General features: G+C 31.1%; 1 long non-coding RNA gene across 1 annotated transcript; it reads left to right on the top strand.

Moving 5' to 3' along the window:
- Positions 1-6738: 6738 nt before the first annotated feature.
- Positions 6739-18687, top strand: LOC118193586 (uncharacterized). The gene is made up of 3 exons (XR_004758949.2): positions 6739-6895; positions 11346-11641; positions 18451-18687. It is a non-coding gene; the product is annotated as an uncharacterized LOC118193586 (long non-coding RNA).
- Positions 18688-18959: the final 272 nt, after the last annotated feature.

The raw sequence follows: 18959 nt of genomic DNA, 5'->3' as shown, positions 1-18959 counted from the left end.
TTTTTGTTGTTTGACTTCTGAATTAGTAAAGTCACAGCACTTTTAGTATTGAAGGGAGTTGTTGAATTAGAACACCAAAATTAGACTCTTTATTTTAGTTCCAGAATGATAAGATTAGATAAAGGAAGGTTTACTGAAAATTCTAGCTAAAGCGTTTTTAATTAATACACGTTTCCATTTCAACATCTGAAATTGAAATTATTGTAGTAAAGAGGGAACGTGTAAAAGATATAGGAGATTAAAAATAAATAAATAAAAAGAAAAATTAAAAAAGAATAATTTTCAATTTCACAGCTTTTGTCACTTTTTTTTATTTATTAGTAAATATATTTTAATACGAATATCATTTCCTTTTATTTACATCTGACCCTTAAAGTGAATATTGTTTAAGCAAGTCTAAAACACAAATACAAATCAGATTATTTTAATAGTATGCTATAATAGTATAAAATAATCCGCAAATCTGCTTTTTCTAAAATCTATCTATGAAATATTCTAAATTGGACTTATGAAAGGGATTTTTGGATAATACCTTGCTATAATTTGTACTGAATTTGTATGAAAAGGAAAATTTACACTAATTCTAATGCGTGCTTATTACAAGAAAGGAGCACTATAATGAATTTGTAAGAAAATCAGGTTTGGTAGAATTGTATGACAAGAAAATTTGGTTAGAAAGAAAAAGACGGCAATTTTTGTCCTCAACGCGATTTTATAATTGATATCATCAATACATAATGTGCTTCATATTTTGCAAATATTTTATAACTTTCAGTAAAACCATCATGAAAACTACAGAAAGAAGCATCATGGAATTTCATGTTGGAACTGCAAAGCGAAGTGGGTGAGGAATAAAATGCCTGTAATCATTTCCTTTGATTTTTATAATCAGGTGTATAACTTATAAGGTATTTGTCTCGCCCTCTTATCATGCCTTCGCTGTGTAGTGGTCAGCACGCTCGATGCGTTTTCGAGAAGTCCGTGGTTCGAGTCCCGGCTAAGGCATTGCTCACTTTTCACGATTCCTGCATCAAAAAATCCTAATTTCTCTACAGTGGCGACCGAACTAAAAACAAATGTGGTAAATGGTGATTCTTCACTACCAGGATTTGGCGATTGGGTCCCCTAATCCCCAGTCGTCCTTTAAAAGAGGGAGTATATAAGATATTTCTCCCGCCTTCTTATCATGCCTTTGTGGGGTGATCGTCAGCATGCTCGTCGCGTATTGGAGAGGTCCGTGGTTCGAGCCCTGGTGAGGGTATTGCTCATTTTTCACATCTCCTGCTTCCAAAAATACCTAATGTCTCTACAAACTTAATAATCCTATAAGGCAGGAAATATATTATATAACATTTAACAGAGATTTCTGTATAATACCATTTTAATTAAGCTTTACACATTGTTCTTGTGTTTAATGCAACAATATTCCCTCATATTCATAAAACTCAGATTTTTTTTGTTAATTTACGTAACTGTAACGGAGACTATTAAATTAAATAAGCGAGTAACAAGGCAAATCACTGCCGCCATCCCCGCGATTTGAACTACGGATCTTCCAGTTAACTTGCAACATATGCCTAACGCTTATCTCAAATCAGAAAGCACGTGGGAGTGGCGTAATTCTTTAAATTATCCTCTCACTTACAGCGAGACAAAGGAGAGGCATGACATCCAGTCGACCGAATCTAGGTGATGAAGAATTATCGTACTCGACGTCTTAATTCAGGTGCCACTGTAGTGACTGCTAAGCGTAGAAACCTGAGAAAGGTGACAACTGTGACATCGCACGATTCGGATCCATTCGGTAGCTGGACCACTTAACTTAAGAGAGCACAAAGGAAGTAGCGATAGCCCTTTCTACTGTATATACCAGGGAGACCAAAGTGCGGCTCGCGAGTCTGATATGGCTCTCGCAGGCAATTTGTGCGGCTCGTGCATATAAAATATATGTATGAAATATGGTAAAATAAAACTATTCATTGTCCAAAAAGAAGTAATTAATTAGTTTAGACTCTTTTTACAAAGTTATCAGGGATTTATTTCTGTTTAAAACCTCCTACACTACTTCTACAATGATGTAAATATGAACTTGTAGCTTTTAGAAAATATAGATGCGGCTCTCGAACATTCATGAATTCGGCTTTTATAGACATGAAGTTTGGCCAACTCTGGTATATACCCTCCTTTTTGAATGGATAAGAAAATAGTCTCATGAACTAAATTAATGCAGAATTTTTGAGATTCAGTTCCTTTTATAAAGTATTTCTCCCGCCTTCTTATCATGCTTTCGTAGTGTAGTGGTCAGCACGATCGCCGCGTATTCGAGAGGTTCGTAATTCCAGTACCAGCGAGGACATTCCTCATTTTTCCTATCTCCTGCTTCGAAATAACCTAATGTCTTCACAGTGGCACCCGAACTAAAAGCTGGTGAATGATGATTCTTTACCACCAGGATTTGGCGACTAGGTCCTCTAAAATCTCAGTCGCTCTTTAAACGGGGGAGTATATAAGGTATTAATGCCCTCAAGGTGTAGTGGTAAGCAAGCTCGAAGCGTATTCGAGAGTTTCGTGTTTCGAGTCCCGGCAGGACATTCCTCATTTTTCATGTCTCCTGTATTCAAAAAATTCTAATGGCTCTACAATTTGAACTCAATTTAACATCATATCACTACTCTTTTCTCTTTCCTGTCTATCTGTTAGCAATATTTTCAAGATGATGAGAGACTGTTCTCAAATAGCGGAAGGCACAGAGATTTACAAAGAGAACTACTTAAAACAAAAGAAAACCTCTGATTCAAAAATGTGTTCAGACGGTTTCCCTATTAATATGCTGACATTTTCATGGTTACTCCATGTTCCTTTTGATTGTCGACTATTGATTGTAAATATTATTTTTATACACGTATTTAAGTATTACTATTATAATACACACACATTTTTTAAACTTATTCGCGTATTACTTCTAAAGAATTAGACTAGACCGATAACTAGTCCGTAATACTTCTTAAATAATAAGCATGAAAAGTGAAAAAAGAAAAAAAGAACTCAAATAAAATTCTCTTTTGATTTCCTTTTCTTTTTCTTCCCCTCTTTTTTTATATAACTATTTTTTTTTTTTTTTTAATTTTTCGCTTTTGATTAAATTTTCAAACTAAATTCATTTTTTAGATTTCATTTAACTTCACGGAATCTCAATGTTCCTCAAATTTTCCAAATTTGTCTTTCAGAACGACAGATTTTTAGTCATTGAAAAAAAATTATTTATCTACATAATATTAACAAATTCGAAGAATCTTCTGTTTTGTATACACGGATGTACTTATGTTTTTACTTTGTATTAAAGGTGCAAAAATGAAAAATGCACTTTCATGATCTTTTTTATCTTACACATGCTCAAGACGGTAAAATTTAATCTTTAGCTGGTCCACCCTTGAACATAATGGCTGTTTAATGGATGAGCTCAGTGTGGATGAGCGTTATAACATATCTCCTGTTGCTCAACAGGAGATATGTTATATACAGTGTTAGTATATAACATATCTCCTGTTGAGCTTACAAAAGATCTTAATATTGCTTCTAACTTCTAAGCATTGATGTTCTCATCTGCCTACCTAAAGAGGATCTACATCGGCTTAAAAGAATACCACTCCACAGAACCTCTAAAGTGCCGTTCCCATTGGGGTTTATTTGAGCTAACGGAGTCAGTTTCCTGTGTCGACTAGCTCTGCTATGTCTGCAGTTCAGATTTTTCAACTTGTTGCCCTATGGGGAAAAATTGGTTTTGGAGATGGGTCGGCTACGTCAGTTGTCTCCGTTAACTCAGATAAACCCCAGTGGCAACGGCCCTTAAGGAAACTAATGGCTTCGATGAATGTTAGGATTGATGGCAATTACCTGCTTCTCTTCGTAGTTCATATACTTACTAATCCATTCCACCTGTTGATGTGAGGTGACAGACACAAATATTCCCAGCATTGCCGTGAATCATTCATTCCTGCAGGAAATTAAAGCCATAGTACAACACGGTCTCGATAACTGTTTCAGGGCAGAATCTTAACTGAATCAAAAGAGATACCTTGTTCCTCCGTGCTTTAAATTCAGATCTCTGTCATGTATGGAAACCCTAAATATACAAAAGGGTAGTAATGAAGCTATAAATGCTTCATTGACTACCCTTTTATGCAGTTAGAATGGATGGACAGGTGAGTGATTAGAAACTGATTCTGTATGGGCCGTGTCTCTACCTTCAATTAATTCGAATTCAGTAGTTGACTTTCATCTGACTGAGAGAATGAAAGACTACTTCAAGAAAGCATACGCCACCATCGTTAGTAAAAGTCCTGAAAATTGATTTCGGATTTCTTCTTTCATCTCCTATTTTAAAGTGATAGGGAAGTATTTTACTAGTTGCATTAAAAATGGTGAATCGAAATGTTAAAATCGCTGAACACAGTAATTCAACCGAGGTTCAGATTCTGGCAAATAAACTGGTTTCAAGATTTGTTTCGCAGGTTCCCGTACGTGCAACGTGAATACGAACCGAATTACGTTAGAAATTCTTCGCGAAAGTACTTTTATCCTAAACAGGCAGCACTCGTAAGCTTTGCTCTTGTTCCACTAAGCCAGTGGTCGGCAAACTTATTTGCCAAAGAGCCAAATATGAACATTACAACAATTTCAAAAAAAAATTGGGAGGCAAATCTGCTTAGTAAACTTTTATTACACTAAATAAAACTAAATTTAATACTTAATAAATATTTATTAATGCGAACAATGTACTTGCATTTCCTTGAAAAGTTTGAGTAAGTCGGGTTTGTATGGTGTTGTTTTTAATTTTAGGCATGATTCCAAGTCAAAACAAATCACTTTAAAAAATAAAATTTTATTAATATATGTAACTGCACTAAAAAGAAAAAAATAATTTTTTCCATCATCAGAATAACAAAACTTTTAATATGACCAAAAATGGAAAAATACTTCCAACATTTGGACAAATAGAAGTTATCGAAAAAACGGTTACAGATTTTATACCGGAACCACAAACATACATAGCAGGTGTAATAAAATCGTATAAAAGTACCTGTAAGATGTGCAGCTAGATTAAAAAATACAGCAACTTTTTAATAAGACAGGACAACGGCAGACACGGTAGATAAGACAAAACTGTTCACACTGCAACTGCTGCTCTGTGATACCAATTTGTACCTTCACTACTTTATAAAAAGCATGAACGCGCAGCTTGTACGTGGTTTACGTTTACGAAAACTAATAAAATTAAACTCGATGTTATTTAAGTATTCTTACAACAATATAAAATTTTAATTACCTGTCTATCTTTTTACTCAAACAAAAAATTATACATGTTCTCGATTTATAGAAGAATTTTAATTTATCAAAATAACATGTAATCTTTTTCTTACCCCGTTTTTTTTTAAATGAAAATATTATTGCGCCTTCCGTGGATATTTGTACCAGAGCTGCACTTAAGAAGCCAAAGAACCACATGCGGCTCTGGAGCCGCACTTTGCCAACCACTGCACTAAGCGAACAAAGTTACAAAGGTTACAAATATTCAAGAAATATGATTTGGCAGTAAACCAATGTCAAAAAATGCTCTCAAAAACCGTTTTTTTTCCTCAGCATGCAAAGCAAAAATCCATTAAGATTAATCCTACCCTAGTAGCCAGGTGGAAACTCAATTTTGGGGAGTTAGATGACTGGAACATTAATAAACAACACACTTTGTTCAGATACTGATTTTGCTCCAGATTACTGACAAATGACACGAAAGCTATCTGCCTAGGACAGGGACCTTTCCGTAAAGAACTTTCTAAATAAAACTATCTCTTGTTAACTTTGCACTTGGTGAAAACTATAAAAAAGTCTGTGTTGTTGCTCCATTCGTTGGGATTCGAACTTGGGATGAATCATCAGTATTCAGTGGGCTTGTGTGCTCGGCCAGCTGGTGGAACTCAAGTATTGCAGTCACCTCAAGACTATGGTTCTTAATCAAAGGATGTTGTATGTATAATCTTCATACATCGCTTTTAAATAAATTCAATTATTCTTGATCCTAATACTAATTTGATAATCACAAAAAAATAGTTACAAAGTTACCCTTCATCCATTCTAATTGTTTTATTCTAAACCACTGACTCCACACTTTTTTAGAGTACAAGTAAAATACGTAATTAAAAATGAACATGGGTGAGATTGCAGTATATTGAAGATTAACTCTTTCAGACGTGATTAATTTAAGCAAATGAAGTTTTTTTTACTCGTAATTCGATTGATTTCATTCGATACGTATAACACAACACATGAAATAATACATAAGGTAACTTTGTTATTTGGAAAAAAAAAGCAAAACATGAATAACCTTAATAAATTTGGAAGATTCAAATTAGCTGACCTTCGTACTGAAATACATACTTAGAATTCCTCTTTTTATTATAGTTATTGCCTAGTATCATTACAAGACGTGTGTATGTAACGAATATTTAAGAGCATTTTTATTCGTCAAATTTCAGAATATTAATCTAGTTCCAATGTTTCGGTTTCTTTATTACTAAGGTAGTAATTAGGCGATTTCAAAATTGATCTATAGATGATTCCTTCAAAACAAGCGTTCGTCTTACCTGACTTCTCATACGCCACTTTGCCTCTCACTGAAAGCACAGGTTGAGAAACCAGTAATTTTTTTATCTAATATTTTATCCAGTGCTTCTCCAATCAGGTTCTATTAGGGGCTTTGAAAGATTTTTTTTTCATTTCTTTATTCATTTCTGAAAAAATTATAGTCATCCCTATATAAGATGTCTGCATCCCCGGTGAAATTATTTCTGCCTCGACAGACGATTGCTCAGCTGCTTTGAAAAACAAAATGAAGACTTTGGTAAGTAAAATTTTAAAATCTAAATTGTAATCGTAAGAACTCAAATCAAATAGATTTTATAGTTTTTTAAATTATACTAAAAAATTGCAAGAGAATAGTACCGAATGAATAAGCAAAATAATCAGTTAACATGATTATTGACCAGAGTCAAATATACTTCAAAAAGCAAGTTTTACGACTTTTATACTCAAAATCTACAGCTGTTAAATAGATTATTAATGAACAGTAACTAATCCCTGCCATTTTAGAGTTCGTAGGTATATGAAGCTAAAGAAACTTACACTTTTTTGCTTTATCTGGCTTTACATTTCATCATATGTTGTCTAATAAGAAAAACGTTTTCCTGTTAGTTTCCCGAAATATGTTGATATACCGTAAAATTTGGTGGTGAATTCACCTCATTCGATTTATTTGTAATTTCCAACATATCCAGTAATAGAAGTATTTTATGAAGCCGAAAGATAAATTTATTACTTTATTGATCAAACTTTATACTGCAACAAAAAATGAGAACTTTTAGTAATTTAAAAGCTTTTATTAATAATAATTATCGATAATTATTCAATACAGGAATTAAGAAGATAATTATAGTTTATGAATTACCAGTTATTAGAAATATATTTTTAAATATCCATCATTTATTATCCTGGACAGTTCTTCTATACATATTATTCTGAAATTCATGCTGCATGTTAAAAATCTTAAAGTTAGGAAAGTTATTGATTAGCATTCTAACTCTTCAAATCTCCAAGCATGTGAATGAAGTATCTATGTCACACGTACTGTAAGATTACGCACATTTTATAAGTACCGTAGTATACGATATAAGACTACATACCTAATTGCAATTAGCAGTCTGTGTGTACCTACTTTCTTATGTCTAACTTTATGAACATAATAAAATTTCTTTCATTTGTACCTACATGCATGCAAGGAAACTGTTAGAAAAGTATCTTCAAATTATAAATATTATCACTAATAGTAATAATAAGAGGAAGCCATATTTTACACTTCATCTCCTTACGTACATGTCTAAAAGTAATGTCAAAAATATCTTCTTAAATCTAAGTTTATATACATAATATTTTTTCTTCATTTGTACGTATGGAACGCATGCATGTATGGTACGCATGCATGTATGAAAACTATTAGAAAGGCAGAAAAATTGATAAATTATCAATATTTCATGATACATTATGAATATTGTATACGCCAAGGTACAATATTGATAATTTATCAGTTTATATATTACCAATATTGATAAATTATCAATATATATATTGAATAGTAATAATGAGAGGAAGCTATTATTACTCTTCACCTAATGTACTACTCGTGTACATTTCAAAACGTAAAGTTAAAAAATTAAACTTTTGCTGTCTCAAAATTTTAGAATTTAGTATAAAACTTTGAAACAAATTATTATTAAACATTTAGTATGCTAAAATAAATGTACAGAAATAATAAGATTAAAGACATGCAAATGCTCTTGGTATACAGATTTTAATTTAATATTTATAAAACTTTAAGCTAAGCAATTGCATTTAAGCGTACTATTTAAAAATTATTCCTCAAAGGTTTAAGACTAGGACATAAAATCTTATGTTTAAAATTAGCCATTCAAAATAGTTAAGCTAAATGTTTGAAAACGAAGTTTTTATATATTATTTTATCACACATTTTTCTCAGAAAATATTTATGCGAATATTAAATAAAGAAAGACCTCTTGTTCAAGACAGGCATTCATTTATTCCAATGGAACTTTCCTGCAGGAGGCTTGCAACAAATATTTCCGTCAGGTTACAGCAGTTTCTGTTTTGAAATCCAAGCACGAAAAATAAAGTACATCTTGATGAGGTTTCTTTCATGATATCTAAAAGTTAATCAAAGTGAGAAATTTGAGAATCCAAAATTATCGCATGCTTTCTAACACTTAATTTTCAAAAGAAAAGAGAAATAAATGTAAGGAACTTCAAGAATATATGAATCAATCATCCTTATTTTCAATTTTCTCTTGTATGTTTTCCCACTTCTTTTCACAATTTATAACCCAAAACTAATACAGACCTTAGTTGGCTATGCAGGAGTCTGTAATAAATAGCAGCGTGTGATACTAATAGCAAATATTACGATAGTTAAGTCTGATACAGAATGACTTTGAATAGTTAAGTTAAATAACAACGAAATATGTGAAATTTTACTAGTAATAACTTTCATGCTGAGTCTTTTTCCCTCTAATTTATATATACATAAAAAATATTCAAAAATGAAAATAAATCTCCTTAATTGTGAGCATAACGCTGCTACAAATAAAAGTGATAAAGCAATTTAACTGTAAGAGAAAAATTTTATCCTTCATTGCTAGAAAACCTAGAGGCCAAAAGACAAAATGGAAAAAAAAAATTAAGTAATGGCAATTTCTATTAATGCAAAAAATAAAATTGTGTAAAATTGTAGCTTTTTATTAAGGAACAGATCCCAAAATCACAATGAATTTTTCAAATTTATTTTTGGAAGAATTTTTTAAAATGTTAATACTCCGTTTTATTTTTAGTTAGTTTGTTAATTAATCAAGTGCTCCGTCTTTAGGCACTACAGTACAAGAAGAGATGCATCTTGGAGTTCTTGTAATGAGAAGCTGGCTGATATACATGTTACACATGGGGAAAGGCACAATAACGCTCATGAAGCCAGCCCGTCCTCGCGGGGACTTGAAGCTCAGGCCGAACTACCAGCTTTCAGCAGCTTTTACAATTCAGACTTTGGTGGGGAAAATGCCCATCAACGTTATGCAGTGATTACTATCCTATGGCCCTGAAAATATAACTCAGAAATTTTAAAATCCTTCTAGAAAAAAAAAAAAAAAAAAAAAAAAAAAAAAAAAAAAAAAAAAACGAGGAGAGAAAACAAAATAATGCTGTTGTGAAATTTTGGTCTTTCTCTAACCAAAAGCTATGATTTTACATAATATTCCCATTTCTTTCCATTAACTACAATTTCCGGGTTTCTTTTTTTTTTTTTTTTTTTTTTGGCCATTTTCATCTTTTTCTTTCTACATTTTTCAGCCATTAAGGATCAAAAATTTCTTACATTTTCTTGCTTTCGCATGTAGAGAAGAAAAGGGCAAAACTGATAGAAAAAATTAATAATAATAACTGAAATTAACAAATGTGCATGTAAATAAAGAGATCTATTTATTTTAATTTAGAATTAAATTAAATTTTTTTTAAATATTAGTCAACGTACTAAATCTGAATGTACGAAACTACGTTCAAAGAAAGGAAATAAATATATTACAAATTCAGTACTTCCTGACTGTTATATCGTACGCGCAGTAAAATGTTAAAAGACAGAATGCCAGTAATCATTGCATATTCCTACGCTAGTTGCCAAAATGTAAAATGTTAATACATCTAAATAACACCTGGAAGATCAGTGGCTCGAGCCCAGTGAAAGCACAGTTGATTTATCATATTTCGTGATCCAAAAAGTCTAAATAGTCTCTACGAGGTAATGGAAAAAACATAAGACTTTAATTAATATGTTTATTAATGCAAAAATATTTTTATATATAGGTGTTACATTAATAATTAATTTATCTGTAAAACGCTGTCATAGTTGTGAAAATGTCTTGCCTTCCTGTGGGCAATGTAAAATTCAAGATACCTTCAGAATGTCATGTTAACAATTACATTCTGCAGATATCTTGAATTAACATTCTGCAGGTATCTTGCTGTAATGTTAACAGCTGCATATTCTGCATTTGGATGTGAATAAATAAAATGTTAAGAGACATTAAAAATCTTCGTTTGAGAAAGAGTCTGTAAATTTCTGACTCATTCTTTTAATCTCAAAATTACACTGGAACTTCAATAGTCTAAAGCCGAAAGAAGAACAGAAAAGATTTGAAAAATCAAAAATCATTTTTTTAATAAAAAGTGATATTAATTTCGGTTCTACACTTCAGCATCAACTTTGAGTTACCAAAATTTTGATTTATCGATAGAGTAATCGACGTTCTGTTGTAAGGAACTTCCGTTATTATGGCATGAAAAAATTTAGATGTCAAAGACCAGAGGCATTTGTGTCGAATAACTAAATGTGTTGCAAATAAAAGAAATAAGCCTAATAAATGTTACACAGTGGTGTTTCCAGAGAATGCAACTTCTGTTGCAGCGTTTCAGCATTCAGCGTAACAATCAAGCACTGAAGGAATTGTTTTCTGGTAATGAAGCATACAAGCTTTTGATTCCATAAAAATGATTTTTTTCCCAAAGATTCTATAAAAATACTTTCAAATCTTAAAATTTGTGACTTCTTGGAGTATTATACAATTTACGTTTTAAATCTGTTGCTTAGATATTAATATGTATTGCTTTATTGTACACTCTACATCGCTTTGCAAAAGCGACTTTTTATTGTTAAAATGTTTCTTCCTCAAATGTTACAGGCCCTCTTTTCCATTTTTGCACTGGCCATGAGCTACACATTGGCCGAGGAAGGTGAAAAGAAGGAAGTGAACGTTCCAGTTATCCCGTATCCTGGTTACTATTACCCTTATGCTCACTACTACTACCCACCAAGTTACTACAAGCCAGTTAGTTCCTACTCCTACTCGTACGGCAGTTACTACTACCCTCAATCCCCTTACAAGTACGTTGCTGCACCTGGAGCAGCTCCTGTGCACTATATACCCTAAATTAAAATCTACCAAAAGGGACGATAGCCGTTGACGACAGGATAATGGTAAGTTTTCAAGCAATGAAATGAAATGAGGGTTAATCTTTAAATAAATTTTACTGTAATACATTAATATATTTATGGCATTAATTATCCAAAGACTGGCTAATCAGCATAAGCATTATACAGTAGCATTCATTACAATTAACAATAGCGGCTATGCGAGGGTTGCTAACATTAAGACACAGAGAAAGGTTTTATTATTAGCCCAAAGGACTAATAATAAAACCTACTCTGTCTACTCTGTGCCAAGGGCTATTAATTTCGTTTTGGCATTTTGAGTTGGTTCATTATAAATGGCGGTTCACTTTTCAGATTAGTGGCCCCAAGATGGGCATTACATTAAAAGAAATTCAAAAACGAAGAATCTGCATGAATGTATGTATGTATGTTTCTCGCGTTGCCAAAAGACAACGGCGTCTTGAGACATCAAATTTTCAATAAGTTGTCCCCCACTAGAATATGGGGATCTGGATGTCATAACTTGGAATTTGTTTTATTATCTATTTCATATTTTGTAAAACTTTAACGAATTTTTTGATTAAGAAACTCAACGATTTCAAAGCGAGCAATGACAACACTGTACGGGGGAAAAAAATTATCTCCAGCGCGCGAGACTGCGTATCGAAAATTCTAAAGTTATGCTCAATTTAAAATTATTTGGCGATACTGCTGTTGAATTGAATTTTATGGTTTAAGTGCGAAGAACATGATATTTAATAAATAAAAGTAACACACAAAACGTTAAGAAAAAAACGCCCCCGTTGGGGGTAATATAAAATCTTAATGCTTTCAGATTTATTATTATTATTATTATTATTTTATTAATTTACTAATGATTCTGAGGCTCATCTTTGTAAGGCAAAGCCATTCAAAATCGGAATGTAGAACCCTACAAATCCGAATCTGATAATTAATGCCTTAATTACGTGCAATCAAATATGGTATTATTCATTTAACTCATTATCGTATTTCCTTAAAATCTTTTACAGTTTACTGTTACGAAAAAAAGACTTATTGAAGGCCAATAAATATTAATAAATGGCACACTATTTAATTTAGTTGTATATATATATTTACACACAATTAGCACAATATTTAATTTGTACTTTTCTATCTGAAAAGTAACAAATTTTATATTCATAAGGAATATCTTCACGCAAGAGAATTCGAACTTGATGCATATTTAATGAAGACTACACATTCCTTAAATACATAAAAAAAATAAGTAATAAAGTATCTTATGTTGAAATATTGAGTATGGTGGTTATCTGACAGTAAATTATTTGATAAAATGAAAAACTAAATAAAAAATAAGGAGAACAAACAGGTAACGTTAAATAACTGCATCATTAGGCGAAAGGTTCATTGCATTTTTATATCGTATTTATTACTATTCATCTTACCACCTAAAAAGCACATTTTAACAGAGAAAATAAAATAAACAGCAGACTTACTATAATAATATAATAATTAAATTTAAGAAGTTTATGCAATAATTTTAAGCTGTCGTATGGGTCATTTATTGTGCAAGAATATGAAATCTTTGTTTCAAGTATGATATTTGCTATATATTTCGTTACTAAATTTTTAATTGCACAGGTTTATACTAAAAAATTGACGTTTTTCAGAGCTGTATAATGAGCTTCGAATTCTTTTAATGTAATTTTCTGAAATTCCTTCTCAGAAATTTTGCTAAAGTGACAGAACACGTTTAAAATAACAAAAAAAAAAAAAAAAAAAACTTTCATAAAACTATATATTTTCATAAAATAAATTTTACTTGTGCGGTCTACCAAAACTTAACGAAAAATAATGTTTAAAATAAGTACCTAAAAATTTTAAATGACTTGTCATCTTTGTATATCTAGTGTTCACCATCCGAGACCTACGAGGGGCACATTTCATATACCATTTTTCTAAGGCCCCGTAAGGAACTCTGTATTTGCTCTCGAAGTGCTGCTGAGCCCCAGAATAACACTGCAGTATTGCAGTATACCTTATGCATGAATATATATATAGATATATATATATTCACAATTTGTTAAGGCTTGTTATCAGTGCACCAATTACACTAAATTACTTATTATATATTTTAAATATTTTCTGAAACGAAACATATGTGCTTGAACAAAATTAAATTAGTTCAAATACTTTTATATTTTTCAGTACAATTTTTTAAGATTTTCTTTGCTAAAACAGACGGGAAAAAAATTAGGGGAATCAAAAGGTTTTCTTTTTTATGAAAATTAAGATTTATTTTACACTGTTTAACATCAAACTGACTTTTATTGAATAGAATTTTTTAAAAAAAGTGAAAGAAAATTTACTTTATAGTTCTCGAGAAATTTTTAATATACTTTAAAAAATAATCTGTTACTATAAATGAGCTGCTAAAAACAATCCGCGGTTAAAGTAACCGAATTCTTAAGAGACGGATAATTTGTTTCTCAGAAATAAGTGCAAATGTTACTATTTGTAATTCCAACAATGGCAAATAACGGCGACGTTTCGCTTCCTCCATTTAAACTTATTTTTGCCAAGTCCTCCCCTGCCTCATCTCTCTCTCTCTCTGACTTCCACTTAGGGGAAAACGTTTCTACATGACTAAATACCAAGTGTTTAAATGCAAGTCAAGTGTTTAGACCAAGTGTTTAGATTTTGACTCAATGGCATGCTAAATTGCGAAAAGTATTTAAATGACTATGCTATTGGTGACAGGCTCAGTTACACCATGTCTTTAGAGAGTTATGCTAGTGGTGACATTTAGCATGTCATCTTCTGGACGTGTAAAAATCACCAAAATGTTTAGCTTTCGAGTGCTCAGTGCACGTTGTGCACTTCTGGATAATAAATTTTCTCTAAGCAAGATTAGCGCTACGTATAAATAACACAAAAAAGCTTTTTTAAATTAAGCAAACTTTAATGTTGTATTGAGTTTCTTTGTAAAAATGTACCCTTTTACACTCCTCATTTTAGAAAAGACTTCGATTTGTCTCTCTTTTTCAAGCTACTCCAACGTTCTACTTGAGTGCAACAATTTTGCTCTCTAAGAGAAAAATTTTTTCTCGGTTTTTAAATTCAAATTATTCTTTTCTCTCATTTATTAAAATCAAAACTACTAAGATAATATATTATTTAATACTATTATTATGCAGTTCGTCATTTCTTAACATTTTTTCGTCTTCAGTGTCTTGTATTAATGTTAAAAACCGTGCCAGAGAAACTGACAAATGAGCCACAGTTTTTAAGAGCGAACCTTTATACTGCCAAAATGAACTGATAAGAAAAAATATTTAAATTACCAAATTTTGTCAGTTATGAATGGCAATCAGGTTAGGTTGAGAATTAACTAATAACATTTTTAATATTATATATTTGTTTCTCCATACGAATACTTAAAATTTTATCTAATACATTAAAAAACGCACGAAATTTTAAATTCGTAAAGTACTTTTAACATAATATTTATGAAAATACTGATATTTTTATCCGAATTTAATTTGTTACAGAATATTAAATGCTTAATGATAGAGCAATCAAAGTGCTAACGGAAAATTGTATAACTGAAAAATGCTACTGCTTATTATTACGCCTTATAATAATTCACTTTCTCGCTTCTAGATGGCGATACTAACCAGATCATTGTTTAATACTACATACTGCAGGTGACAGAAATATTTCAAAGCTAAAATAAATAAATGTAGAAATAAATGTATAACCGAATTTATAAAATTATATACCTGTCAGGAAGCTCGTAAAAGACGCGAGTTTAAAATATTAGTTAGTAGTAAGTTAATATCGTTTAATATTTTTTGTTAATTGCAAATAATTTAATTTTAAGAGTTTTATTACCCTTCAAAAGTTCAGAAAATCGTATCGTAAATGCATTTCAAATTGAATTTTTCAACAAATTACGTATTTATTCAAATGAGGAGCCTGAGAAAAATTCATTTGATGAAACGGGGTCATATGTCAAATAGTCTGAGAAAGCTGTTGAGATAACAGGTCGCTTTATGTGACTTTTCTTGATGACTTTCGATGGTAAAAGTGATTATTTTGAGCACTTTTTCCGCATGCATATTTATTGAATATAAGCAAGTTATAAAAGGAGATTAAGTGTACCTAGTTACATTAGTCAAATTTAACAAATCCAAGTTTAATTTATATAAGCAATGTTATTGTTATTATTATTATTATTATTATGAGACTGCATAAAAATTCTGTATTTTTATGCAAAATATTAAAAAAAACTCTAATTCAAAATAATATTTCAAAGGGAGCTTTTATTTCAAAAGAAAATTTTACCGTGTTCTTAATGGTCATACTTCTAATAAAGTTGATAAGTCTTGGAGTCCTACATAAGGTAATCAAGAAAGAGAAAACAGAACAATGAATAACTAATAATTAAATAAAAGGTAAATAATCAATTAATTAAGAAAGTTATAAAAACCCGAAAGCTTTCAGATTTTATATTACGCGTAAACGACCCCCTTCTTTTTTTTTTTTTTTTTTTTTTTTTTTTTCATTTACAGACACATACATCTTTCAAGCGCATTTGGGCTAACGCCACATTGAGCTAAAAGTATTTAAAAATAGCATATCTTTAGAATTTCCGATAGACAGAAGATAAAAATGTTTTATTTCTTATAGTGTTACTACTGCTCGCTTTGAAATTGTCAAGATTTTTAATCAGAAATTCGTTAAAGTTTTACTAAATATGAAGCAGACAAATAAAACAGATTCCAAACTCGGACTTCCAGGTGCCCATGTTCGGGTGGAGAACTATGTTATTCAAAGTTTGATGACTCTAGGTACCTTTGATTTTTCCCAATGCGAGAAACATACACACATTAATGCAGAATCTTCCTAATTTAGTTTCTTTAAATAAAATACAGGGCGATAGTATTTGGTAGCAACAATCTGAAAAGCGATTCGGACTTTTAAATTGAGTCGACGCAAAATATCGTTTAGAGACTAATAGCTCTTCTGTACAATTATGCTAAAAATAAATAAAATTTTAATAAATTATATAAAATTAATGACAAATTAAAAACCCCAGCTCAATCTTGGACTCCAGCTGGAATTTCTATAAAAAATAGAATCACCGGAGCCCGCTGATTGATTTAAAGATGAATATTAATAAATAATCTGCCCGTTGTGTCGCGATGAATGGGAGTTATGTATGAAACCAAAGTACTAAGATTTAATTTCTTTAACATATGGCACTCACAAAATCTCATTATGTTCTGAAAGGAAATAAAATAATTTTAAATTTAAACATGTTTCAGATAAGAAGGAGCTACTTTTAAAATGCGTTCATTTTTACATTGCAAAATAAAGATATAGGGCAAAAATAAAGAAGAAGAATCTGTGTATAAATTTATGCTAGAATATGCTAAGTAAGAGAAAATGGTGTCGTGATGTCAGTTTTATTTATTAGTTTAATGGGACTTTGTCCCTGAAGGACTGTTGTTTTCGTTTTGTGATTTTGCGTCGAATCACTATAAACGGTGTATCACTTAAGTTTTCAAATCGTTGCCACCAAATACTATCGCCCTGTATTTTATTTGAAGAAATTAAATTATGAAGAATCTGCATAAATGTAGGTATGTTTCTCGCATTGTGATTAAACAATGGTACCTAGAGCCATCCAATATTGAATGACGTAATCCTACTGTGGTTTTGGGCATCTGAAACCCCAAATTTGAAATTTGGAATTTGTTTTGTGATCGATTTCATATTTTTTAAGCTTTGATTAACAAACTCAACGATTTAAAAGCGAGCAATGGCAACACTCTGCGGGGGGAAAAACATTTTTATCTCCAGCCCGTAAGTCTTTGTATCGGAAATTCTAAAGGTAGGCTCATTTTAAAATTATTTTGCGATATTGCTGTTGAACTGAATTTTATGGTTTAAGTGCGAAGAGCACGATATTTAATAATTAAAGGTAACACACAAAACGTTAAAAACGCCCCTTTAGACGTAATTTAAAATCTGAAACCTTTCAGATTTTTTTTTTTGTTCGTTCTGTATTTATTATTTGTTTTTAATCGTATTTTTATATTAATATTTTCTTTTAATATCCTTTAACTTAACTTTTAATATGTCAAGACAGAGTCTTCTCCTATTTCAGAGATATATAAAGCTCTTTTCCTTCTTTATCAGGCCTAATAATAAAATTCTTTCACGATGTTTTGTTTCACCTGAGTAAATATGAGAAGTATACTTTATTTGAGTCGATAAAAATTTTACGTAAAACACATTAGTGGCAATAAATTGTAACACTGTTTTCTCTCGAGTTTTTGCTTCCGGAACTGTTTCCATCAGCTTCTTTATTAAATTCATGAGCGAGAGTTATTAGAAACTAGCATATCCTTTATAGAAACACTCTGAAAAAGTAGATAATACAGAAAGGAAAATTATGAAACGGCGGGTTATGGCATTGGTCATATATACTTTCACGCAGACTTTAAAAGAAGTTTATGCTTATTAACAAAAGACTTAGTATCTAGTCAAAGATTAATAAGTTGTTCCAAATACTTGCTTTTTGCACTTCAGCAATAGGAGCATTAATTTCAAACCTTGTAATAATGTGAGGAGGAAAGGACTGTGAGATTGTAATGCTAAATATCCACTTTTAACTTTCATGAAAAGCAATATTTAGCACTTCGAAAAGCATTATGCAATAAAGCGAAACTGTGAAACCGTGTTAACTTTGATAGAAGTTCTTATCATTTCTATATTTAAGATATCTTTTTTACTGCATAAGTAAATAAGGATAATTTGTTTTTAAATTTATTTTACTCTTTCAGATAAACGGACAACGTTTTTTGCAATACTACGTGGGACAATGCCGTGTCAGAACACCCAGTCAGTAATACCTGAATACAGATAAAATCTGGCAGTGAAAGAAAGCGGGTACAACGACCTCTTCGCATCAACTTTCATAACCTGTCCATTACAATCATTTTCGCTAGCATTCTGATATTTTTTCCCTTTAAATACTCGTGTCTAACATTACTAATAAAGATTGTTTTTTGTTACTGCAAGTTCAAGATTTCTTGATATAAAGAGATAAGTTCTTATAAAATAGATTTTCATTTCATTTTGTTCAGTTAAACCCTGTCAGCTATATTTCAGAAGATTTAAATTGATGCCACACTATTTTTCCCCTAAAAAGTTTTAGAACAATATAAGTATATACCTGAACATCTTTCGTTACTGCAGCTGATACATGTATACAAAGTATACATTAACCGAAGACATCTCTTGCTTAGATAATAATAATAAAACATATAGCAGGTAAGGATTTTCAGGGTTT

This window comes from Stegodyphus dumicola, chromosome 1 (genome assembly GCF_044657685.1).
Source record: "Stegodyphus dumicola isolate Sdum_Otavi_A_Nest chromosome 1, ASM4465768v1".
Taxonomy (NCBI): Eukaryota; Metazoa; Arthropoda; class Arachnida; order Araneae; family Eresidae; genus Stegodyphus; species Stegodyphus dumicola.
Note: the sequence above shows the minus strand (reverse complement) of the source record. Positions and strands in the feature narration are given on the sequence as shown.